Raw genomic sequence first — 27,898 nt, forward strand, 5'->3', positions numbered from 1 at the left:
CAAAGATGTGTCCTTCAAAGTTTTAGTCTATAGGCATTGAATTAGCATTTTCAATTACTTTCCTTCAGTGAAGTCTAATTTTTATTTATTTAGCTAGGAAGAGAAGGAAAAGCACTTCACAGTCAACTTTTCCTTTTCTTTTCACAGATTGTTTTGCACATGGCAAAGCTAACTTTCATGAGAATGATGTATTAAATGATAAAGCAAAAAAGAAATCCAAATGGAGTTTAAACATTTATGATATATGTTTAAACTGTTGACTACATCTGTTTTAGTTAACAAATTTGTTTTGTGTCACTCTTAATCAGAAGACTTATATTTTTGTTTCTATTATTGATTTTGCAGCCATGCCAGTTAATGCTATTATCTTGGACGGTACATTCAGAAGTTACCCTTCCAGACATTTTAAATAAAAACAGACATCAATTGGGATCTCAGAAATGAAATAAGATGGTTATATAAACTTGAAAAAGCAACCATGTTAGTATATCATGTATTCCTTCTTCAAATGACCTATCCTTTTCCTATCCTTTACTTTGAAAATACAATGATTGGGACAAATGAAGGACAAAGAAAAGCTATTTTTTCTGCAAACAGGAGTGTATAAAATAAATGAACTCAAGGGCAAAACGTTTCACATAAAACCCTCTGGTATACCAATTGACAAAAAGACAAACATAAGCATTGCCATCTTTATTCAGGTCAGTGGGACAACATGATTATGAAAAATGAGTGAGTACTCAATAAGCAGCAAAGGGTGCAGTCCTGCGCACCCAGCATTTGTCTGTGGTCAAATGGGTCTCCATGGGGGTTCGCAGAACCCTCACTTCCCTACCACTTTTGCATGGGTGAGTTACAGCTATATTTTCCTGTTCTATCATAGCCAAACACAATGCTCCAATCAGGAGCTTTTAATTCTTTCTACAGAATAAGGAGACAGTCCACTCATCCTTAGGCTTATGTGCACAGATTGCCTGAGGCAGAGGGAGCTTGGGGGTGGGGTAACCAGGACCAGATTGTTGGGAGCTGCTGATACTGGTGCCTTCAGATCTGTTTGTAGCTTCTTCATGTGGTAAGCCACAGAGTTGCAGGTTTTATCAGCTGCCTCAGCAATTATATGCTATCAGGTCCTGGATCTGCCTAACCAAGTTGATCACTGGCTATTCCTGGAAAGGAAGGACTATAAAACAATCCTTGTGTGAGTTAAGCCTTGCCTGAGCAATGAAGTCCTCCTAAGCTCTAGTTTGTACATCCTTTGATTTGTCCTTTGGTTTGCTTCTGCCCTCTGGTCTACTCTTCAACCCTGCCTTCTGGTTTAATGATTCCTCCCTTGTCCTCAGCGATGATTCATAGTTTGTTCCTTGACTTTAAACCTCCTGGCTCATCTTGAGCCACTGCCCATGGCTCTGCCATGAACTGACTGCTCAATCATCCTACTCACAATGTTGAAGTGTGCATGCTTGAGAATGTAAGAATGGCTGTAGCTCACACAGCATAAACACAGCAGGAACACTAAAGACACCAAAAGCCATGCAAACCAAGAACCATGCTGTAACTGGCTCTCTAGAGGTACAAAATGCTGAGGAACAGGGTTACAAAAATAACTTAATAGGACTTTTAAAAAATGATTTAAAAACATGCCATATAATAAACACTTCTAAAACTTTCTTGAAACTTGTCACATTTGGGGATGAGTGTTTTAAAAAGTTGCTTTTTAAAACAAACAAACAAACAAATTTTATATCCAAACCTCTCTTGGCTGTATGGAAGCAGTTATAACAATTCTTTGGATCTGGGCAACAATTTTTCAAGATCAAGATCTGTTGAGGTTAACTACTGTTCAAATTCCAGGAATGCTGTTGTTCTGGTCTAGGTTCATTTTTATATTGTCCTACAGGGTTCCTGATATTCCAATTCTGCTGTCTTCAGCAGATTGACTGGCACAGTAAAGCAAGCTAGAATTCTTTATTTTGACAAATCTTTCATAGGAAGCAGGACAAACCAAACCAATGGATTTCCATATTTCCTACAGTTTAAAGCCAGGTGAAAGGCTACCATGACCTTTCATAATCCATATTTGCTAGACTTTTTACTTCATTTCACTGCCTCCGGTGGACATTTTGTAAAGTTGACCTTTAGTAACTGTAATCTAAATTAAATTTGTCCCTGGAATATTCATGGTCACATGACATCATATCAAATACAATGCTTTTCAGTCGTTTGTTGTTATTTTTTTTTTAAAAAATTGCGCCTCAAATTGTAACACTGAATCTGAATGCTTAAGGAACTCTCCTTGTTTAGGCAGTGTGAGGTGTACTAAACTTGTAACTACATCATTTTCGAAGGATAGTAAGTGCTTTCTAATGCTTAAGAATCTTCTTTTCAAACATGAGTATAAGCTCCTCTGAATTCAATAAGGCTTGCTTCTCAGTAAGCATAGTTAGGATTGAAAATCTGATATCCCCGCAACTTCATTATTATTTTACAAAATTGTATGCATCCTCTACAGCACACTGTAAGCCATTTTAACCATTTCAAAGCATTTTATAATAGGGCATTGGCAATCTATTTTTCTAAGAAAAATGTGAAAAAGTTTGTATATGCAAGCTCAAAGATGTTCTTATAGAAAGATCCCTGAAATATGTCTTGTTGTCTAGTACTTTTGGAAGACTATATACGTTAGTATAAATTTGTTTAAAAACTAGCTATCTACTTGCAAATATTTCACAGTGCATCCTTTTGCACTTGCAAGTATGTCACAGAGCATCCTTTTACCCATCAAAGAAAGTCAGCATGGTAGTAGACCAACATGGCTTTTCCCCTTCAACATTAAGCCAGATTGTTACATAGCCCTTATCACCTTCTGATCACTCATGGATTTCACCTTTACAATACCATAACTAATTAATAGTTATGTCTGAAAACCTTGGCACATGTGATTAGCAGAATGGGCCCACAGACTTAGTATGGATCATGCTACACACATTTCTGCACAATATTTTTTTCACTGTGTTCATGGCTAAAATTATTTTTTCAGCTTCATTGAGATTTTAAGGTCCACTTGCATTTTTTTAAAGTACTGCACTTACTCAGAGATCTCGTGTAATTACCTACGCAGTCTACAGTCATTCACATGTTGTAATATCCACATGACTAATTTAACACTTCTAGAATATTGGGTAGACATGGTATAAGGTTTCAAATACCTTAGTATATTCCTTGATTGACAGATTTTGTTTAGCTGAAAGAGTTTAACAGGGCTTTGTGAACTTTTTCTCCAGGTATGTGTATTGAGGGAGAAAGGATGATGAGGGACAAGGACTTCGGATATGGATGTTAAATAAACATATTTTTTTTCTTACAACAAATCCTGACGCACTGTTCTCCTCATGTCATGGCCTGTGATGACTTGCTGCCTCCCAAGCATGACCAAATGATTAGTGGGGCTGTGTCTGTATATCTCAACAGTAATGGGGGCTCTCTTTCCATTTGCCTTGAATTGAAGTCTAAGCGCTCCATTGGTTTGTGCATTTACAGTTTGATGAATTCATTATTCTCTATCTTCTTCCCTCCCCACCTCAAGTCAGAGCTTTTGCCAAATGGCTGATGGGTGCTCTTCATATTTTGGATTGCTTTTCATTTTTTCCCCTGTTGATAATTATATGTCTTTCATTTCTGCAAAACTGTTTGAGTATAAGGTCTTAATCATCTGTTTCAAGAGTGACTTAAATATGCATTTCATAGGTTACAAGGAAGCCAAGCTACTTATAGCCATGCTTACAATCAGGAGTGTTTTTGTGTTGGATCTCTTCAAAGAAAACATGGAATTCATATATAAAATAAAGGATAAAACTCTCTGAGCTAGTAGTGTTCTCACATGCGGGATACTATTGCTGCTAGCTAGGAACAGGCAGATCTGTCAATATTGGTTTCTTTGCTTTTTATTTTTCTAATGTTAAGTTCAGGTCACATCAGTTTGCAATTAGTTTGCAATCTCCTAATATACACATTAGTGTATGTAATATAACATTTTGGTAAGCAATTCCCCCTTATATTATCCATTTTGTGTGTTATCTTCACTAATACATGCATTTTTTCCACTTTACCCTAGCATATTCATTTTTGAACATATTACTTGTCTGGTCCTAAGTTCAATAAATTGCATCTCCAGCTATTCCCACATATGGGACCCTGAAGAGCCATTGCCAAGCAGTGTAGAACAGCTCTCTCCAACCTGGTGCCCTCCAGATGCTTTGGTGAACTCTTATCAGCCTCAGGAGCATAGCCAATGGCCAGGGATAATGGGAGTTGTGGTTCAAAAACACCTGAAAGGTTCGTTTTAGGTTTCTTTGAAATCTGCCCGAACAGCATCTCAAATATATGATTCGGGACTGCAGAAAGGTTTGACAAGAAGCTGGCAAACCACACTACATGGCACAAGCTGCATCCACTTCAATGGATCTAGATCAGTACTGGTGAGCATGCTGTGGAACTACACAGCCCAGCTCTCCTGCCCATTGGCAAAGCTGCCAGGGAATTGTTGCCCAACAACATCTGTAGAGTATTATGTTGACTTCCTATGGTCTAGATAAGGTAAGCAGATTTCAAATCCTCCAAAGTAGGTGAAGGAAAGGAACATTACAAATTATACCACACAACATGCTTATTTCAAAGGCCAAAGGCCAACCTACAACAGACACAGATATAAGAGATTTTTCATTTTGCAAGGCAATATTGTTTAGCTCTTCAAGATTAGTTGTATAAATAATCATTAGTGCCTTATTCAGGCTACGCTGCGTGTTAACACATATACCCGTATTCCTGCATTCCCTTGTAACTCCCTGAAAATCTCACCTGCAGGGACTGCTTGACTCAGCCACTACTTCTCTTTATCCAGGCTTGAACCAGGACAGGGTCGCATGCTATCTACTTGAGTTTTTAAAGAGGTATTTTCTGTCCAACTCTGAAAAAGTAAAATGCTAAGAATTATATACAGATTTAATGTGGAACTATCCATTACCAACAAGATCAAAAAATGGATCAGGTGTTAAGTGTCTGAGGATTATTTTAGCACTTTGATTTTAAAGTATTTGGTTAAATAATTCACTAGAGCACAGTTAATACATAGAGCAAGAAGCATAAATGTTGCTGCCCCTATGCATTTCAATATACAGTTGACATACTCTATTCTAATTAAATTCCAGTGTGGTGTACTAAACAGTAAATATGTATCCATATTGAGCCAAAACAATGACACATGTTTCGCAAAACCTCCTTTTCTCCTCTATGAATTGTGCACATGCATGCACACATATGCTGACTGGGTGATTATTTGGGTGGATTTATGATCTGTGGTGAATGAACATGTTCACTCATTCAGAATGAGGGCAGCAGTACTGACCTCATTCATATCTGGCAGTGTGACACAATAATGTGTAGGAATTGACTATATGATAATGTGATATAATCACAATTTGCCTACGTAAGGCCTGATTGGTTGGAGATACTTCAGGAATAAATTACTCTTTTATAAGAGAAACAGAAGTAGCTATAAATAGGCAGTGAAGAGTGTTCATTAAACAGAAAGGGGGCTCTGTTGTTCCCACAACCATCCAGAATGCTTTATTGATAAATCTTTGTGGGCATGTAATGTGCCATCCTTTAATTCCAGGAAAGAGTCCCTACCTGAAACCCTGGAGAGCTGCTGCTAGTCAGTGTAGCAATGCTGAGTTGGATGAACCAGTTATCTGATTCGGTATAGCAACATGGGCTGGAGTGTATGAGGTTAATGCACAAACTAGAATTTGAAATTACCCAAACACCTTTCTGTCCATACTAAAGGCGAGACCCAACATAGAGAAGAGCACTGTGTTGTATCAGGGTGTCGCTTTTTGTAAATGGCAACCACCACCAGTTCCTGGCTCATGTTCTTTGGTAAACCAAGACTCTAAATCAATCCTCAGAAACTGAACTTTTTTCCCCTAAGAAAGCAATTAACTTCAGGTTGTGTTTACTCTTGCATTCTGCATACTATGAAAAAAGCCTTAGAAACTGGCTATAAATCTCATATGTATTTAAAAAAGGATTTCCCATTTCTTAGGAGCCATATTGGAGGCATTTGATAGTGGAGAAAGGATTTCCATGTGCCGACAACTAGAACATGATGGTTTATTTTACTACAAAACTAGAGAGTAGAATGTCTTAATAATTAATAATCTTAATAATTAAAAAAAGTTGTTGAACTCTAATACAGTGGTACCTCGCAAGACGAATGCCTCGCAAGACGAAAAACGCGCAAGACGAAAGAGTTTTCCGTTTTTTGAGACGTTCCGCAAGACGAATTTCCCTATGGGCTTGCTTCACAAGACGAAACGTCTTGTGAGTTCTTGCGAGTTTGTTTCCTTTTTCTTAAAGCCGCTAAGCCATTAATAGCCGCTAAGCCGTTAATAGCCACTAAGCCGCTAATAGCCGTGCTTCGCAAGACAAAAAACGCAAGACGAAGAGACTCGCGGAACGGATTAATTTCATCTTGTGAGGCACCACTGTAGTTTACCTCTGAATAGTTTATCTCTGAATAGTTTATCAGCCTAAAGTAATCTATTCAGTGACTAGGTTGCCACCTTTCAAACAGAATATACAAAAGCAGAACACCTCCTCCCCCTCAAACCCTCATTAGCTACTTGTAGCTCTTAAAGTAGAGAAGTAAAAATACTTAAGATAGCACTGTAAGCAAAACAACAACTTTTTGTCAAGTTAATACCACCCAATCTGTGTAAAATTCAGGCACATACCTATTATGCAATTTCACATTATCCATTACCATACTAGCCAATGATGGGGTATGGGGGCAGGGAGACATGATGATGTCACGACACTTACTTTAGGTTCAGGGATGAAATAATGTTACATTAAGAGCCTTTACTCCCCTCATGGCCCATAAAATCAACTCACTTCAACAGGTGATAAATCATTGAAGCCCATTTTATAATATTACCAATGTGGCATGATAATATTCATTTGCCTTCACATTTTTCTGGCTGCTCACACACACCCTTCCCAACCTCCCAATTTTAAGTCTTGAAGATTGGCTACTGATTAACATAAAAAATAATAAGAAGATACATTATTTGCTAGTGAAGCAACTACAAAATTATTATTGTGTAATACTGTGATCACCAGTATATTTTAGGCATAAAGTTTTCCTTCCTCCTTACACTTGTTTGTGTTACAGTCTAAGTCTCCCAAAATGTATAATAAAGCTTCTTATCTTTTAATGCTTCTAATAATACTGTAATTCTGTATGATTTAGTACTCAGAATGTTCTAGTAGGATTTTTAATCTAGATATCTAAAAGGATTGTAATGTGTACAGAAGTGTTACAGTGATTAAATGTACAGGGGCCCGGCCTTGGCTGGGGAGGGCGGGGTATAAATAAAAATTATTATTATTATTATTATTATTATTATTATTATTATTATTATAGGACACTTGCCAAAACAGTGATGAGAAGAGGTGATTAATTAATAAATATAGTGTATGCAAAGTGCAGCTAAACTATCATGCAAAAAGAAAAAGGAATAATGTGAATGAATTCCTTACTTCTGCTGGGAAATCTGCTGGGAAATCTGTTTCTCTACAGAGTATGTATCAAGGGGACTTTAAGACTACAACAGGCAATCTTTGGATCGTATGACAACTGTATGGCTAAGTTAAAGTGTACACAAAAGCTAATTATAGTACCATTTGGGGAAGGCACTACAGATGACATAAGAATAAAGTTATAGATTACTAGTCAAATAAAAACAAGACAGTTTTTTCTTCAGATAAAGCCTCAGTAAGGCTGCTATCCTAAGCACACTTACAGCCAAATCCTATACCCATTTACTCAGAACTAAGTTCCACAGAGTTCAGTGGAGCTTACTTCTGAGTAGACCTGCCTAAGACCGCTGCATAAGGCTATTACTAGGAGGAACTACCAGACTGTGGTTATTTTGGTGTAGGATTCAATCACATACTAGCAAATTCAGACTGTGTAATTAAACCTGATCTGGTGCTCTTGCACAACAAACCTGCTCTCCCTTCCCTGAAAACATACTTTTGGGGAAATGGAAAGTGACAGGAATTATTATTATTATTATTATTATTATTATTATTACATTATTATTATTAATGATAATGATGATGATATAGCGTCCTATACCTGCAGTTCTCAGAGCAGTTCACAGAATAAAATCAGACTATAAAACCACAAAATACACAATCAAAATAAAAACAACCACCCAATAACCCCTCAACAAATTTTAAAGGGGCAGAGGAATATTGGAAAGTGTGAAATAACAACGGCTCGACACAACATCCCCACAAACAAATCAAAATGAATGCTTAATATACCACTCGTGCTGTCTAACCTCCCCACAAATGTTGTGCAAACAAATCATGATGAATGCCCAGTGAACAGATCATCTGGAAGTAACCTTATTCCGAACAAACGTACTTGGGACTGAGTAGTCAAATTTATTTTCATGCTCCAAGATGGAACCTTTAAAAAAAAAACCTACTGCTCCAACATCCAAACTTTTATGTTCTTTCTCAACTTTTAATAACATAAAAAACCTGTGGTCTAAATAGTGTACATTTATGGATAGACGTGGTTTACTTTTGCCAGAAATAATAAAAATCTGTGTTTATTTGGATGCTGAAAATTTACCACTTTATGTAAAACTAATATGCATATTCAGCAACACACTATCTGAGCAACCAAAGGATAAAGGAAAACAAAGCCTAACGCAACAGGACAGAACCTTTACATCCCTAGGGAAATGTTCAACTGACATTTTTTCCCACAGCAATGTTGACAAAAAAGATGGAGTGTTCTGATCTTCACATATGATCAAAACATGAAAAAAGGTGAGTCAAGAAACTCATACAACCTTTTTTCTCACTGGGGAATTGAACCTTTTCATATAAGATACTTTTACTTTGAAATGGAAATAACAGTATCTAAAAATGCTGTTTTAAAGAACAGTTCATTCTAGCATAGCTAAACACATAGCACAACACATCTACTTACACATTTCAGTATAGTCTGGTTTTTTTAAAATCCATGTATTGTTTTCATTCAGAGGTAATAAGTATTGGAACATATTTCAAAATTATATTTTGGACTGATGCACACACAAGTCTATTAGCAATTCCAGTACAGTATTAGTTTCAGGATGCCATTCTTCATGGGTAAAAATCATTTATTTGAAACAGCATGTTGCTGCACAATCCTAACCCCATCCCAGTGCCAGTTAGATGATGTATAGATACATCTCTGCCAGTCTATGCTAGTAGAGAGGAATGCCACTAGTGTGAGGTTCCACCATGACAGAAGCTCAGGTTGTGCCCTAAAAGGTGCTAACAAGCAGAACCTCACCCTCGTTAGGTTTTGAGGGGTATGCAGCTTTCAATCTGCTCAATCTAAATTCCAGTAGATCCTTCAAGAGGCATCCCTCTCCCATCTTCTGCAAACCAGTTTGAGATTTGCTAATAAATCCATTATATCCTTCTATCCACTTAATTATTGCTATTTGATTTACTGAAGGCTGTCTTCATGCCTTTGTACATTTTGCCATCCCACCGCCATCTAAATTATTATATGTATATATTTAAAACCCTTTTAATGAAAACAGTCACCAATTTTTTTCTTCTTCTTTAAAACACTATCAAGGTGGAGAACAAATGTTAAGAGTAATCTTAAAAAAAAGTGTGGTGTTTTTTTCTGAGTGCTTCCAGTAGCAAAGGTTTCCCATTATGGGTGTATTTATGAAATGAGCTCTCTCTTTTCCACTTTCCCCAGGGTTTTATCATACCTGTGCACCCCACCAATTAAAGTCGGTTGCTCCCCACTTTACGTGATTTCAGTTATGTGTTCAGGGGCCCAGAACATAACCCCCACATAAGTGGGGGAATGCTTGTATAAGGCCATCAACTTTTGAACTTGCATGATGTTCTTCAAGCATAGGTGTCCAGGTCAAAAATAGAACAGTACTTATATGTCCAGGCAGATGGCTACAAGGCTAGGCATTCTGCTTTTATAAAGGTGGTGAGTAGAGACTATATTAATTAGATCTCAGATTGGTGGAGGGAAGAAACAAAAATCGTGTGTGTGTGTGTGTGTGTGTGTGTTTGTGCACGCACGCAGCTATTCCTGTAACAGTAAAACTCTAAGCATTTCTACGGACAAAATGTTCTGTTTTCAACATCTCTAAGCTATAAACATAAAGTGTTGCTGTATGTAGGACTTCAACAGAGCTCAATTCCACCTAGGACATGAGACTCATTTTGTGGGAAAGTAACTTAGCTCTTCGCCTCAGATCCTATTTGTAAATTAAAATAATAATGATTTACAGCTCAGGATGAGATACTTGGAAAAGAGTGTGATAGAAATGTAACAAACAAAAAATTATTTAAGAAAAACAAAATCCAATTGGACTTGTAGTAGGCAAAGTTGTGTGAAGAACAGAATGCAAATTCCCTATTAAAGTTTGCAAATTTAAACAACTACCACCTCTTGAGACCCTGTTAAAATGTGAAAAACAGAAGCATTCTCCAGTAGCCTTTAACTCAGGAATTGAGCTGGGGTGTAGGTTTAAGAGTACATGGTGAATTTTCTAATAGAATGTTGGCAGCAAGAATAACTATAAGGAATGCCCAAAGGGACTGTAGAGCAGACTTAGTACTGAGACACATCTAGCTTCAGAAGTGACAGAACTGAAATGAATTGAAGGTGCTGGATCCACGTGATCCTATAATGGGATGGATGTGAAAACAATAAAGGTAAAGGTAAAGGTACCCCTGCCCGAATGGGCCAGTCTTGACAGACTGTGGGGTTTGTGCGCCCATCTCACATTTATTGGCCGGGGGCCAGCGCTGTCAGGGGACACTTCCGGGTCACGTGGCCAGCGTGACATCGCTGCTCTGGCGAGCCAGAGCCGCACACGGAACGCCGTTTACCTTCCCGCTGGTAAGCGGTCCCTATTTATCTACTTGCACCCAGGGGTGCTTTCGAACTGCTAGGTGGGCAGGCGCTGGGACCGAACAACGGGAGCGCACCCCGCCGCGGGGATTCGAACCGCCGACCTTTCGATCGGCAAGCCCTAGGCGTTGAGGCTTTAGCCCACAGCGCCACCCGCGTCCCTGTGAAAACAATAGGAGAGTAGAAAAGGTGAGATACCCCATGATGTTTTACCTCCTGTGAAGAAAAGAGACAAACACTCCATTCTACACCCCGGAAAACTCCACCTTTCACCTGTATGCAGTACTCTCTTCCTTTTCACAAGAGTATTTTATTTAAAAATCCCTCTAGAAGCTCACCTTGTATTTGGAAACAAAAATTGCTTCTGGTTAGGTAGCCTGTGAAGCGTGATGAAGACACGGGTGTTAGATGATCGCTGAAAAGGTACTAAATGTTATTGCAAGACATACTTCTATCACTGATTTAACTACTATGATGCCTGTGCATTTGTGGTGGAAATAAAATTGCAGAGAGATTTAGTTCTCCACCCTTAAGCAGCCAGTGTTTTGAACTGGGGTTCTCCCCCGCCCCAAGCTACTTAAATTATTATTATTAGTAGTAGTAGTAGTAGTAGTAGTAGTAGTAGAATATCCCTTGTATAACTGAATTCATTTTGTGAATATTTACTTAAATATTGCCTTAAATATATCTTCAAGACTTCATAAGAAATGTTTCACCTGCCAAAAAATGACATTAAAAGCATGTACTTGAAAAAGCTTATGATTGTTCATTTACTAACCAAGGGATACAAACAATACAGCAACAACATTTTGAACTTTAGGATTAACAATGTAGTTCATCTCTACTCCACAGACCCCACAAGGAGAAGTTGTTAATTAGATTTGAAATTAAATTAGTAATATGGATAGGGACTTTTTTATCTTGTATTTTTATGCTGTGAAATACCTTGTGATCTATTGAAGAAGGGGATATACAAAGTTTAACAACAACAGTACTGAGACTGTACTGGAAACTTCTACCAGAAGCACTGAACATAATCTCCAAACAAAATATGCTGAACTACAATTACTAATCAGTCACAAACATCTCCCCCAGTATGTATTGGTAACACCCAAAGCAAACTTTAGAAATTTGCTACCGGACCTGAAAAAAGCAGGAATGAATGCAGCATATTTTCAAGGACCACAATGAAATAAGTCTTACTATAGATATACATGCTCCACAGATAATGAAGGGCACCTCTTCAAAACCTACATCCCCATGAATCTAAATCCAATCATATGTTCCCTTTATAATAGCCATCACTTTCCTTTTCTGCATAACTATACATTGAAGCACTGCTGCTGTAAAGGTCACTGGTGAGATTTCAATAAATAGCATGGTATTAGTTACATATATGACTCTCTTTTCCCTTTATGCTACATTCAATTTTGAGTTTCTTTCTATTGGGTCTTCCTTGTTTTTCTTGTAGCTGAATGTCACATTTTCCATTTGCTAGTACTATCATCTATATCCTGCTGTATAAAGAATATTGTTCCTTTCCAACTTAGAATTACATTGTATTTACACAAAAAGGGATAAATTAACTTATTGGACGATCATCCTGATGCCACAGTTCAGTTCAGTTCTTTGGATTGAAACCACATAAAACTCAAGAAACACCAAATTTTACCCCATTCCTTTGTTTTACAAACACAAAAGTGTTGGTGCCATAGTTTAACACTAAAAGGGTGAGCCTTAGGAAGCCCAAAGCTCCCTCTTTTGCATGGTCACCTCTACTCCTGTGTGGCTAAAATCTTGCTTTGTGTTATATGCGAACCAGGAATCCTGTTGTGTGGGTTTTGTTTTGTTTTTTTAATTATTTAAACAAGCAAGATTCATAACTCATAAAATGTAGTTTAGAATGTTAGAAAGTGTAAATCACAGAAAAGGATATGCACCTTTAGGTACAAATCTCACCTAGCTGAAGCTGTAGTTATTTCTCAAGCTCACACTGGACTCCTGTGACAAAATCACAAACACAATGTTCATGTTTCCATGTCTTACGAAACAATATAACTTTAAAAAAAACAAGTTTGTCTAAAGATATTTTTCAGCAGTCTACTAGGTTAACAAATGCCCGATTGCCCTCTGCAGTTAAATTTGAATTAAGATACTATTACAAATATGGCAGGTATCTTTATAGCTCTCAGTTGGACTATACAATTTTTGAATTTGCTTGCAAAAACTACAAAACATTGCATCTTGATACTGCAGTTTTCAGAAAATGCAGTAAAATACATTCTTGTGCAATATAGTAAAACTGAAAAACCAATAAATAGCTCTAGTTATTGAGAAATTGGACAAAAATAGCCTATTGTCATTTTTTTCAAGACGGCAAATCAATAGATGATGAAAGGTTTTATTTTTTGTTACTACTGGAGTGTTGACTCTAGCAATAAGTGAGATGTTGATTGGAATTAAGGAGACAAGCAGTTGAGTGATATGCAAGATGGAACTTAATGTTTTCAAAACGGAGAGTTTGAGTGCAAACTTAAATCTGGGTTAATACACATTATCTGTCCCCAGAGAACCCCTGTAGTCCAATGAAAGAGCCTAGGGATTGCCAGCAAAGAATTTGAAGCATACTCTCAAAGCTGCATTTTCCAGGAATCTTTGGGAAAGCCATGACAGTTAAACTGGCATAAAATAAAATAGATATGAATTTGCAGAACTATTACTATATCCATAGTGTCAGCATTAAGTTTGGTGCAGCTTCCTTCTTTGACTCCAAAACGCAAAACAATCAAGATTAAAACATCAGATACTCAAGCTCAAGAAAGATGCCAAGTAGGGCACTAACTCCTATAGTCAAGCACAGATGAGTTCAATGGATAATAAGCCAAAGAGTACTGGTTAAGCCACACATTTCACACGGTGCTTCTGATTCTGCCTGTATAAAAAGACAGGGTTCAAGAGTTTCCAAAAAGTGGGTTTCATCCCTCTGGCATCATTGAAAAAGTATGGGACCACTAGTCCTGATCTACCCCAGTCTTGCATAGTTACTTAGAAGCAAGTTTCATCAAATTGGATGGAGTTTACTTTTGAATTAAAAAAAAGCAAAAGAGAAAAGATACAGATGTTATGATTATTTTTAAAAAATTGCCCAATCAGCACTTACCTTAGAATACTAAATTAAGACTGAGCCAAATGGATGAGGTGAGTTTAATATTTTCAGTGTCGAAAGGCACCCTCCATTTAACAACATTTTTATTTTACCATTCTAATTATTAAACAATTTGATTACATTTTCAAAATACAAAGATCTAAAGACTAAATTGATCAAGCTATAAATATACAAATGTTGTGTAAATATTAAACACATACTATACAAAAACATTCTACATTACTCAATATAATATCACCAAATCAATCATTTTGACCGCAGTTCTAAAGCAGGTTACTTATATTGAGCCTATTTCATATACATCTGAACCTCAATTTAAGAAGTGCCCTGCTTGATCAGACCAAAAGCCCATCTAGTCCAGTATGCTATTCCTATAGTAGCCAACCAGATGCAATGGGAAGCCTGAAAGGTAGACATGAGTGTAAACAGCATGCTTCCCACTTCTGATTCCCAGCAGCTGGTATTTAGAGGCATACTACTTCTATCAGAGGTGGTAGAAGATACTCTTATCGTCCATTAATTTGTTTGATCCTATGTTAAAACCATCCAAGTTGGTGGCTACCACTACAACTTAATTATTCTCATTCTTTGTAGAGTGACCAAACAAACAAAAGATACACGTAAACATTTCATTCAATAGCGTTAAATTTGAACTCAGCGACATCACCATGTTCACTATGTGCCAATTACTTATGTTCTAGATTTCTATATCCCATAGATCTGGTATGGGGAACCTTTGGCCCTCCAAAAGTTGCTGAGCTAAAATTTCCATCATCCATGGCCACTGGCTATGCTGGTTGGGACAGATGAGAGTTATAGTTCAGCAACATCTGAAGGGCCAAAGGTTGCCCACACTAGTCTATGGAGTCACTTATGAAGACCTGACCGCAATCTGAATGAGTTTCATTTTCCCTTTGTAATGTCAGTAGTTCACCAATAATCATGACATCATCATGTTCACATCATGAATACAGTACATGAATCACACTCAGGAAAGAGAAACAAGCTCTGAAGAAGAAAGAGAGTTGCTAAAGTAGCAGACAGTAGAAGCAAATGTTGCTAACAACTTAAAAATATGAATAATGATTTTTGGGGGAAATATATGGGACTTACACATCCTCTAGAAAGCTATTTTTGAAAAGAAAATTGAAACGGGGGGGGGGGAATCAGTGTGTTCCTGTTGAGAATAAGACTGTGCAAATGAATAGATGCTTAGTGGAGTACAAAATTAAGTAATAAGCAAGCACAGCCTGTCCCAGGATAGTCTATCCTTGACAGTTGCCTGTTAACATTTCCTGAATCAGATTTCAAAGTGCAAGTATAAGATTCAATTAGTAGAAAACATCCCCAAATGCTAGGGATCTTGACGCTGTAAGGTATTTTTCCCCTAGGAAGGAAGCCCACTATTTGCCAAAAAAGAGACTTTCCTCTCAAAGCCAGACAAAAATTTATACAGCTGTTTTAAAAACTTATTCAAAACATGTAGAATACAATATGAGTATATTCTAAAAGAACACTGGACAAATAATTTGCTTACAGCAATCTTTTGTCTTGGAGATTCTGCAATTTATCTGCAGCTCTGTAAATAATCTGAAGATATACTGGCCCTTAGCATAAAAAGGATTGATGCCTGCATAATGCTGAGCAAAGGCTTGGAGCCCCAAACCAATTGCTCAGAATCTGAACTAAAATGATTTGAGCATTATCTACAGTTTATGCTTTATATTCAACAAAAATGTAAAGATAATATTTTGGTGATGATTTTATTTCAAGTTACAGGTGTACACAGTACATGTATTCCGTCAAATCAAAAAGTGAGCATTTATGTACAATTTATAATATGTAATTCCAGCATAATATTCTTGTGCTGGGAGAGTGGTAGTAGTGCAGCTGTAGCTAAAACAACTTTTCTGTCCAGGAGCCATCATTACCGCACTTAAAATGAGTCTGCCAATGCTGAATCAAGTCATATCCTCGTGGTGTGGAATGAGCACATACCTGTCAAACTATTGGGAAGAAAACCTTAAAAGTCTATATTGGGAAGGGAAACTCGCTATCAGAAGGGAAAAACAGGATACAATGGTGTTGGCATCAGCCATTTTGACCTGGGTAGCATCAATTTAAGTGCAGGAGGGGCCACTCATCAACTTTGGAATTACTCAGGAAGTGTTTCAGGGGTCTGAAAATACGTCCCGAACAAGGAGTGGAAATGCCATAGGCCTGCACTGTCATGAATAGCTTCTTCTGCAATAATTAAATCCCAAGAGCAGTGCTTTTTTTCAGGGGGTATTCAAGGGTACACACTACCGGCACCTCTTTTTGTTGTTGTTAAAAAGTGTTACTTACTGTAACAACTTCATGATGAGTACCGGCACCTTTCTTTTCTTTTCTTTTTTAAGAAAAAAAAAAGCACTGCCTAAGAGGATGGCCTGTTATTGGAATGGCTGTCATGGGGCACATGGCATAATAAAAAACGGCTCATATAAAAGAGCAGACCAAGTAACAGGAACACAAATGGTGTGGGCATGTGCACTTCCCACCACCTGTCCCACATCAAAGGAAAAAAGACGCCTACATCAGCCACTGCTGTACTTGCTCACAGATAGGCCTTTGCATCTCTCCTCTGTTCAGAATGGAAGGGAGGGTGTGCACTCCTGGCATCCAATAAAATGTAGGCATATTTAAGGATGGTATCAGTGTAGGGCTGGGGATGCAAAGGCCAAAGCAGGAAGTGCAATCAATCTCTTGTGCATTGTGTATGTCTGAAGGGATATTTACTGAGACGTTTTGTGGCACCACAGGAGGTAGTGGCATGAACACTTCAGCGCTATTGGTAACTTAATTCATGAATGAAAAAGGTGCATCAACTCCTGCTTAGGTGCATATGCCCTCACACTACACCACCAGTTCAGCCTTCAAAAGCAACACTGTGGTTAAGACAGGTAAATGTTTGTTTAGTCTAATATGTACATTCATTTTTCTAACCTAAGTATCCAGTAAAAGTGGCCTACAGTATCATGAAAGACTATAATATTTCAAAATATAAGCAATGAAAACAGCAAACACAGAAGAGGGAAATAACAGAAGAGGGGTGGAAAAGGCTCTTTCCTTCTTTACCAACTGAACTTCAGATAAAGGAGGTGACATGAAAGGCCTCAAAATCTGTGCAAATTCCAGAACTTTCATGAAAAGCCTGTCTTATTAGGTCGTCTTAGTTCCAACTCAGAAAGGCAAGTAAAAACAAAAGATTCTAATTTTGTTTCAGCTTAGAAATAAACCAGATGGGGATATATGTAGGATGAAGTGAGTGAAGGCAGTCACGAGAAAGTATTATAAAAAAAAAAGTCACCAGGTACTGCTTCAAGAACCTGCCGATAAGCATCTTAAATCATAGTAAATTACACATTGCATGCCGGTGACTCGGTCATGGGAAATTATGGAGCTACGTGATGTCTCATTTGTTGTGCTGAAAACAAATGTAAATAAATTACTGCAAGATTCTCATTTACATTTAGGAATCCATCCCGATGCATGACATGACTGCTGATTTTATCCCCCTTTTAATGACATTTTGAGAAAACGTAACATTCACTGAAAGGAAGATTGTCTTGATCATAAGAAATATTTGATTTCTGGTTGGGCAGTCCAAATGAAAAAGAGAAGAACAGAGAGGTCATCTCCCCCTACATGAGTGTATGTTTAGGACAACCTTTCCCAAAGTGTTCTCCAAGTGTTTTCCCATCAGCTCCAGCCAGTATTAGGTTGGAGAAGGTGATGTAGGAAATCATGTAGTCTTGTGTCTATTTGCCTCTCAGAAAAAAACAATCCTGTTCAAGCACTGACCAGCTTCAGACCCACAACACATGCCTTTAGACTCTCATTCGTACCCCTTTGCCAAGAGATGCCAATGACATAGAAAGTTAAAGCACCACAGTTAATCAAACAGGAGGAGTAAGGTGGTCAGATGCCAAGGTAGGAATGGAAGACCTAGGCAAATGAAAGCAGGCAATCCTGGGACAGAAGAGAAAATTTCAAGAGTTTGGTCATCCTGCATGACAGAGTGCATCTCACCAAAAATATCACGAACCTCTTCTGTCCAATTAATCAGGCATGGCAGTCCTGTTCTCATTTGTATCTGGCTACCCTAGCCATACAAATGAAGACAAAATGCAACAAATGTTTTTAAAAGCCTGTTGTCCCCCTAGGCAGAGTAAATACAAAACTGCAAAGAAATGGACTTATTTATATTGTCACTCCCTGTGCTGCCCTAGTAACAATACTATGCATACTAAACAAGCATGCTTTAAAAAGGAAGATGCTGGCTTATAGATAGAAAAGCCAATGCCAAGAAGATCCCGGGGGTTCGATTTCTGACACTGTCGGTCCATATTTGTATGTCCAACAGATACTTCTAAAAATAGTCTAAAGATAAAAGAAAAGTTTTCCAAACGGGGGAATGCTGCAATGTTCTGCATCCCTACATGTGGCAGTGTATTTACATAAGCCTGACTAGGTCAGGAAGTTTTTTTTAAGGGACAAATAAGCAGGCCATGAAATAATTATTTTTCATTGTGCCCTGCCAAACCTACCCAGCCAAGGGCTAAATTGAGCTGCTATTGTGATTATTTGAACTGTGGAGCCAAAAGTCCTCACTGCAAAGCATCCCAGCTGTCCTAAATTTTATGATGATGGCGAATTTTCATGTTGGTTTGAACCCTGCCAAAAACATTCCACAAAAAAACAGGCAGGCTGGATGCCTGTTTTATCCTGTCCTGTATTAATTAACGATCTACAGCTTTCCTGAGAACTTTAAACTTTAAACAAATCACTTCCGGAAAGATTCACATGCTTGTATGCATATGGATACAGCAAACCAAATTAACATCAAGAGCCCTAACCAAATCTGCAGTTGTTTTTTTCATTCTATTCCACAGTACACTGAAAGCTTAAAAGCATAGTGGGTAGAACCAACACCGGCCTAATAAAGAAAGTGATTTATTTATTATTTATTTAGTAGAATTTGTATACAGTTTAATTATAAAACCTCTAAGAGGTTTACATAAGGTTAAGGCTGCAAACGTACAACTCCCTTACGTGGGAGAAAGTGCCATCGTCTTATTTCTGAAAAAACAGCATGCAGACTATGCATCCAGCTTGCATATTACTGTATACTGTACCCAATGCACCCAAGAGTGCCTAATGAAAACAACAAAGGCATATTAAGAAGAAGAATACACCAGGGTGCAATCCTACATACATTTACCTGGGAGCAAACCCCACTGGACACAGATGGTGATCCGTAATTGTCTCAGTATAGAAATATGGTTACTACTTTGGAATGTAGCAAAGATGCCATCTGTGGAAGGAGTTCATATTACAAAAGGTGTAAAGAGAGCCATGCTGTTAACAAATTTATCAAAAGATGGTGTTTGTTTATAAATAACAGTATTGAAACTTTACATATTAAGATAATATTCAACCAGATGTTTTGTTCAAAGTAATTTTTACAACTTACTGATGTGATCTTTTCTATCATTGTTAGCATAATATACCCGACATGAACATATATGTTCTTATTTGGAAATAGTTTTAAAATAATAATATTAATTACAACTGATTTAAAAATATCAGTAGGTGAACTACTTGCCAAGGTTAGAATGCAGGGGTTTACAAGATACTTAATAAAAATTAAGGCTTACAATGTTAGGAGAATGTATCTGTTTGCAAGCAGCAGGTTTCATTCCAGGTTTACACAACTTGCAACCAACCATGCCAAATACAGCCAAGATCCACATATTGTAGCTCCCAGATTCTTGACAACATATGTTATTTGTGATCCCACCAAGCAACAAAAGCACAAAGTTCATCTAACCCCTTACTAGGCTACTACAAACAGATGACAAAAGCATTTGGTTGGTTGAGACGCATGTTGTGTGTTCTATGGGCTGCATTACTAGATTCCAGGTATATCTTAAATGCCGACATCTTATCCACTCTATTATGATTTATCACATGTATATACTGCCTTTTTCCAATGCGCCCAAGGTGGCAGACAGTTTAACACACTATTTTCAGTTTAATAGAAGAGTCCAAATAGTTGATGGCCCTTTTTATGTTGACAAAGAATGCTGCAATGAGTGTCTCATCTCTCCCTCTGATGTCACCATTTAAAAAGCCCTGCTGGATCAAGTGAATGGTCCATCTAGTCTTAGATCCTGTTCTCATAGTGGCCAATCACAGGAAGCCCACAAGCAGAACATGAATGAAACATCACTCTTCAAATTTGTGATTTCCAACAACTGGTATGCAAAGGCATACTGCCTCCAACAATGGAGGTATTACATAGTCACCATCACTAGTAGCCACCCATAGCTGATAATAGACATACTTCTATGAAGAGCCAATGGGAAGAAACCAATCACCTTAGGAGCAGGAGGGATTCTGATTCAACTCTCAATTCAGCCATGAAATTTACTGGATGACCTTGAGGTGACTCAACCTAACCTATCCTATAGGATTGTTGCAGGGGAAATGCGGGGAGCTGCATCCTTATATATATGAAGGAGTGAGTGAGTGAGTGAGTGAGTGAGTGAGTAGCAGCTGGTCTCTAGGCTAGCTTCACTATCATTCTGCATCTATATGGGAATGGTTTTTAGGTGTTTTAATCATTATAACTTTTATGTGTTTGCTGCCCTGGGCTCCTTTAGCAGGAAAGGATGGTTATTTAATTTCTATACCGCTTAATATATTTAAAACATCTCTAAGTGGTGTACAAAAAACTGAAGCAACAACAGATAGCTTAAACAAAACATTACAAAAATACAGTTACACTAATACAAAGTTACTAATATTTAAATCATTATGAGTTCATTTCTTTTCTGACACACTCTCCCTCTCAGCCTCCAGGTTCTCACTCAGGGTCCAAACAAACTTTCAGCTCACCCACAAAAGTCTCACATTGAAAAGAGTTCCTGGAAACAGCAAGTACTGTATCACCCAAGTCTCTCACTCTAGACTTGCTTTTTATGGGCAGGCCCAAATTTAATAAGAAATAAATGCTTTTGATTCATCATCATAGTTCAGTATTGGTGACAAGTCAGCATCCTTTCAAGCTACCTTGCCAAAAAGATCCCTGTCAGCGGTGAAGACAATATTAAAAGAAGCAGGGGAGAGTCTCTAAGGGACCCTTCTCAAGAATAGGCCAAGCATTCTCCACCACCCCTGAGGGTGCCAGTCTTTTAGTGGGTGAAGGACATGCCATGTTGCACACACAATTACGGTATGTCCTCCACAATTGTGCTCCCCTTTATCTGCTGCCTGAGGCAGCTGTCTCATTTTGCCGAACGGTAGGGACTGCAACATCTTTGTTGTTGAAGGAAAATACAAAAGCAAAAATATTTATGGAAACAAAATTGCTTTTGTTAGTAGAGATAATGTTTTATGACTTTAAATGGATTTTACTCCTCCACCCCAATCAAGGGATACTTTGCTACTAACATAAATGTGAGATGAAATTAATTCCCATAAATGTTCTCTTCTCTACCTTCCTGTCTCAATGGGCATCATACCCTCTTGTGTTCTGCTGAGGTACTAAAGAAAACCTACCTCATGTGACCACGCGTGGAGAGCATTGACCTGTACTGAACTCCACCAACCACAAAAAAAAATTTAAAAATCCCCTCATGGTCTACTGTTGGTAATCATTATTTCCCCATGGTTTTCTTTCAGCTACAGACCCACCAAATTTTAAAAGTTCATTTTCATCTAAACCCTGCTAAAAATCATTACAAAACCAGTGAAATACTATTAGGGGCTAATAAAAGTAGGAGAGATTTAACATATAGTTAGCTCCTAATTAAGAAGCCCATGAACCCTGCAATTTACCAAAAAGAAAAAAGAAAGGAAGGAAAAAGTAAAGAAGGAAAAAGCTTTATCACCAGAAACAAAGAAGGCAGTTCAAGACCTTTTGGATAGATCCATTTTAACTAACTTGTCAAATGAATCTGCAACTCTTTCTGATGGAGAGGGATACCTCAGCAATTTAGGTACAATTAAAAGCTTACTTTGCATTCAGCTTTGCTGAAATTGTACATTTGATGGTATATCACATACTGTTGTTCAGTTGCTGCAGTCTGATTCAAAGTGCTATAAATATGTTTGCCCTTTCTGCTAAGCCTGCCTGAGGGATTAGCAACCCCCCAAAAGTTCAGTTGAATATTAACTGCATTAACTTTGCAGACTGTAACATACTGTTATACTCAAACAGCCTACGGTGCAGTATGGATGACTTGCTTAATACAAATATTTTCATGCAAAAATGTTTTCCTGTGGCTGGACAAAAAATAAATAAAATTGCTCTGTCAAAAGGGGACGACCTCCCTCACCTGCCTTAGTAAGATCAAACAGACAAATGTCTAGACCTTTTTTTAAGAAATAAAAACTGAGCAAAATACTTATCTCAAAAAGGCAGATTAACAACCAGTTTTATGGATCTTTACTGAGAAGCAGATTATATATAATTCCATGAAAATTACTCCCATGTGCATGGGATTACGTATCCCAATCTCATCAGTTATATAGATAGTTATAACTATTTCAAACATTCAAAATAACCACTTTAAGGATACAGACAGGAGATACAACTGAAGACCAGTGCAAGGCATCAACAAACAAATCAGATATATGCATCACTCTTGACATTTGAAAACTTTTGTTTCATTAGCAATGTTGCTAAATTTTATCAGGCATCAGAAATGGGAGCAATTCAGTGTTCAGCATTATGAAAACTAGAGAGAATTGTACAGCATCACCAGGTTTGGAGACACTTAATTTGTTTATGAGACAAGCCAAAATTCCCATTGAATTTGGCTTCAAAAACTTCCCCACCCCAATTCAATTTCTCCAAATCATAATTGTAGTAGTCATGATGGGTGTACATATGAAGGGCAGCTACTCACGGGGCACAAATTAGGCCTTACCAAAACGAACTCGGCACAAAGACCCCTGGAAATTCTGGCAAGCCAGGGCTTCCCAGCCAATCACAATTCCCAAGGATCTTTGTGTTGGCAATTTCCTGTTGGTTAAGACTTTTAGTAGCTGATGCAGGTCACTGGTACAACCCTTTCCTTTGTGTGCACCCCTCCCCTACTCAAAACTGCTTAAAATAAGTATTCAGAGTTATTTCAGAGATGATTCTCTGAAAAGATGGGGAAAGAACAAGCGTATTCAAAATTCAGATGGGGGGGTCACTCATCTCTAACTGAACACTTAACATTGTTTAATTGTTCTTCTTCTTGTTGTTGTTCTTTTAAAACAAAAAACCCTAATACTGTAACATAAGAAAAGCCTTGATATTTCAAACCAAAGACCAGCATTCTGTTCTCACAGTGGCTAACCAGATGCCTATGGGAAGCCCATGCGTAGGACATGACTGCAATATGATCCCCAGCAAATGGAATTCAGAGGCCTACTGCCTCTGATCCTCAGTGAATTTGTCTAATCCCCTTTTAAGGCCATATAAGTCTAATGCAGCGGACCCTGGTACTCCAAACAAGACCTCTTCAAGGGGAGATTTGAAACCACAGTATTAAACTAGAAATAATATCTTTCTATAAAAAGTGAGTGTGCCACCTGCCAAATAATTATCATGCCACATAAACGGCTACCACCCACAGACCTGAGGCCTACATTCTTAACTCGTCTGTTACTAAGCTCAGCTTGAGCTCAACTGTATTTCTCAAATACCTATCTTTTATTTTAAAAAAGTTATTAACATCTTACTGAGTTAAAAGATTGACACCATGGCTTCATATAGAAATTCTATCAACATAAAAGTACTACTTACAAAAATACATTTTCAATAGGATACCAGTGATAGGGAAACTGTTCTTAGACTACAACCCCCATAATTCCTGGCAGCTGGCCATGCTGACTGGAGCTTATGGGAACTAGAGTCCAACAATATCTGACAGTGCACAGGTTCCCGATTCCTGCTCTCCACAGCAATATTCAACTGGCTTGCTGTAAGTTACAAATAAGGTTTTTCTTCCAGTGTTGCGTATGGGTGTGCTTTTTGGTCTTTCATTTTTTATTCATAAATTTATTCCCCACCATTCTAATGTGTCTGCACCATTCAGGTTGGCTAACAACAAATTAATTAAGGAAATCAGCAAGTCCAGATAAAAGCAAATACAACTTACTGAGATAAGGGCTCATCACATAAAGATCTTCAATCCAGCACGTCAGTTGTGTAGCTGATTTAATATGTGTGTGTGTGTGCGCGCACGCACGCACATGCGCCTTAAAAATTCCATAGCAAAAAAGGGCTGAATTTGTTTAATTTTATTTATTTAAAAGATTTATATCACAACTACCACCAGTACTACAAATTATTGCTCACCTCTCAGCATAAAGTCCAAAGAAGGTCACAACAATTCAAAATATATCATTAAAGACAGTTTCAAACAAATTACAATCAAAGTACAGTGGTGCCCCGCAAGACGAATGCCATGCAAGACGGAAAACCCGCTAGACGAAAGGGTTTTCCGTTTTTGAGCTGCTTCGCAAGACGATTTTCCCTATGGGCTTGCTTTGCAAGACGAAAACGTCATGCAAGTGTTCCGATTTTTCCCCCGCTTCCCCCCTTTTTCTAAGCCGCTAAGCCGCTAATAGCCTTTTAGCCGCTAATCCGCTAAGCCTTTAATAGCCGCTAAGCCTTTAATAGCCGCTAATAGCGCTAATCCGCTAAGCTGCTAATAGGGTTGCTTCGCAAGACGAAAAAACCGCTAGACGAAGAGACTCGCGGAACGGATTAATTTCATCTTGCAAGGCACCACTGTAATATGATTGGTCCTAAAAATATAAAAAGGTATTCAGTATACAAGAAAAAGTGTGTAATGAAAATATGCAAGGAAGCATAATTTAGGACTTTAAACACTAGATGGAACATCTTAAATTGAGCTCAGAAATGAACTGACAGACATTTCACAAAGCAAATCTACCAAGGTAAAATGAACTGTGCTTCAACCACAGGTGGACCATGGAGAAGAATCTCTCCAGCAGATCTGAAGGAATCGACGGGATGATATTAGTGGAAAACAGCCTCAAAGGATACCAACAAGAGCAGAAAAGTAGCAGGAATGTAACTTAAGCCTCTTCCCATCCTGCAATTTGTTTATCAAACTTTGTTATATAATAATAATAATATTTATTTATTTATTTATTTATTTATTTATTCATTCATTCATACATACATACATACATACATACCCCGCCCATCTGGCTGAGTTTCCCCAGCTACTCTGGGTGGCTCCCAATCAAGTGTTAAAAATAATACAGCATTAAATATTAAAAACTTCACTAAACAGGGCTGCCTTCAGATGTCTTTTAAAGATAAGATAGCTGCTTATTTCCTTCACATCTGAAGGGAGGGCGCCACTACCAAGAAGGCCCTCTGTCTGGTTCCCTGTAACCTCACTTCTCGCAATGAGGGAACGCCAGAAGGCCCTTGGTGCTGGATCTCAGTGGCCCACAATGGCTGCCCGCACCCCCAAAAAGATGTGTGGACTCTATTTCTTTTCCCCTATGAGGAGAAATGTAGCTTGCTGGATCAAGCAGGAGAGTGGGTTAAGAATGTTCAGTGACATTCCATTCAAGCCTCTCATAGCTGATTTTTTTTTTTAAATTAAATTCAGGAGAACATTGATGCATCTACTGTGAAACATCTAATGTAGCCCTCAATTGTAAATGGACCCTCAAACTCAGAGAATTATTTTCACATGGGATTCATTTAAATTTCATACATATGAACCACTGTGCATTTTGTGATGTCAGGAGTACTAGCCTCTTGGTAAACCTTAAAAAGCATTTCTGGAAATGTGTAACTATTGTGTTGTCCATTCTCACAACTAGTCCTGATCTAAATGAAACAGGTCTGCACATGTGCTTCATTTCACAACCAAACCAAATTTCTCAAAATATGTCTGCTTTTAGGGAAGAGGTTGATGGTGGCATAATCAAAACTTAGTCCAGCATAAAAAGTAAGCGCTCCTCATTCCACCCCTGTTCTTTGCTCTTTCAGGTCCAAAAAGACCCATACGTCAGCAATCAAGTGACATTTGGACATGCCTAAAATGGTTGCCGCCAGTACATAGATGAATATACATACAGAGAGAGAGAGAGAGAGACACACACCAACTGTGGATATGAGTTAGTGCATATGAGAAAGTGGGCTCTTAACTATATTTTTTGACAAGCTTTTGAAATATGAATTTTATCTTTTAAACTAACCAGTATGTGTTGATGTTTTTAATTATGTGTTTTGCTGATGTTATTATAATCTGTTGTGTACCACCAGGGCTTTTTTTCTGTCGGAACTCACTGGAACTCAGTTACAGCACCTTTCAGGTGGGCACCATTGCCATTATAAGAGAACAAGGGAGGCGTTCATGGTGAGTTTCGACACCTCTTTTTCTAGAAAAATAGCACTGTTTACCAACCTTGGTATTTTTAAAATGAAAGTGTGGGTTATAAATAAATAAATAATAAATAACCCATGAAAGCATGTTATGCTTAAGGGGCTGCATGACTCTTGGCGGGTTTTGCTGCAACATATTAATATAGCTGCCCTTCTGGAAAATGTTTTGCAAGCAACCGTTGCATTGCAAGCTTTGCAGAGTTATATTAGAAGTACTTTTCATACTATTTCAGTTCTAGGTATTTACACAACAACATTGATTACAGGAAACTCTGTGGTATATAGAAGGCTCTGCATTGTCATTTGCTTGAAAGCTAAGTTCATCCCAAGACTACTCTGTTTTTCAAACTACAACATCAGATTCAAATGAGCTAAGCATCTATAAACCACATGTTTTAATTAATGGTTAAAACTCAGCTAGTTATGGAACAAAGGGCTAACCAAGGACCAGCAGAATACACAAATACAAACACACAACACACTTTTACAATGTTTTCTTAGCAGAAAGGAACCTTGTGAAAGTACTACCAAGTGTAGGCATCCCAAAAGGCAATTTTATTTCTCACATTCCTGGAAATGATTTGTCTTTCATAATTTAAAAGTAATATCAAACCACTGGTACTCGTAGTTTAAGTTGCATTCTCTTGATAACTCAGTGAAAGGAATTAATTCATTTGGTACCTTAAAGACTTTTGGCTATGACTTACCTGCATAAATAGAAAGAACTAATTTACTAAAGAAATGCCCATGGGCAAACATGTTCCGGCTAATGAAGTGTTCAGCTTTTGCATGATTAACCAGCTGGTGGGGGTGGTGAAAAATCACAGGGCATAAAATAATAAGAAAAAAATGATTATTAGTTCCCTTTTAAAACTGTTCCATGAAAAATGTCCTTATTTCAATTCACTGCTTGGAAAATTAATGTTCAGAAAGATAGATTCAAATAACTTACCAGGGGAGAAAAACTGAGACCATGTCAAGCAATCACTCTTTGCTGAATCACATCAGGTGGCTCAGGTGAAAGGAAAAGACAGCAGCCAGCTCTAGAGCAACCAGTTTACCTACATAACAGGTACTGCCACTTGTCATAAAGTGAAATTTCTAATACTGAATATTGCAAAATGCATTATGTAAGTTTAAAACTATGACTGGGCTTTGTGTCAGTTTAATTTTCTCAATGGTTCTCTGTGTCCAAGTACAGCATTTGGCTTTGGTAAAAATATATGAACTGACAAAA

General features: G+C 37.8%; 1 protein-coding gene across 13 annotated transcripts in view; it reads right to left on the reverse strand.

Moving 5' to 3' along the window:
* Positions 1-27,898, reverse strand: part of ESRRG (estrogen related receptor gamma) — a 481,625-nt gene that overhangs the window by 370,302 nt on the left and 83,425 nt on the right. For 7 of the 13 annotated variants that reach the window (XM_082217706.1, XM_082217700.1, XM_082217698.1 and 4 more), the window contains one exon: positions 4,855-4,963. The exons of 4 other annotated variants lie outside the window; for them this stretch is intronic. The gene's annotated coding sequence lies outside the window, so the exon portion shown is untranslated. Of the gene's footprint in view, positions 1-4,854; positions 4,964-12,979; positions 12,998-24,030; positions 24,085-27,898 lie in introns of those variants that run through there. 2 more of the 13 variants (XM_082217715.1, XM_082217714.1) reach the window with 2 other exon arrangements.

This window comes from Podarcis vaucheri, assembly GCF_965113315.1.
Source record: "Podarcis vaucheri genome assembly, chromosome: 3".
NCBI lineage: Eukaryota > Metazoa > Chordata > Lepidosauria > Squamata > Lacertidae > Podarcis > Podarcis vaucheri.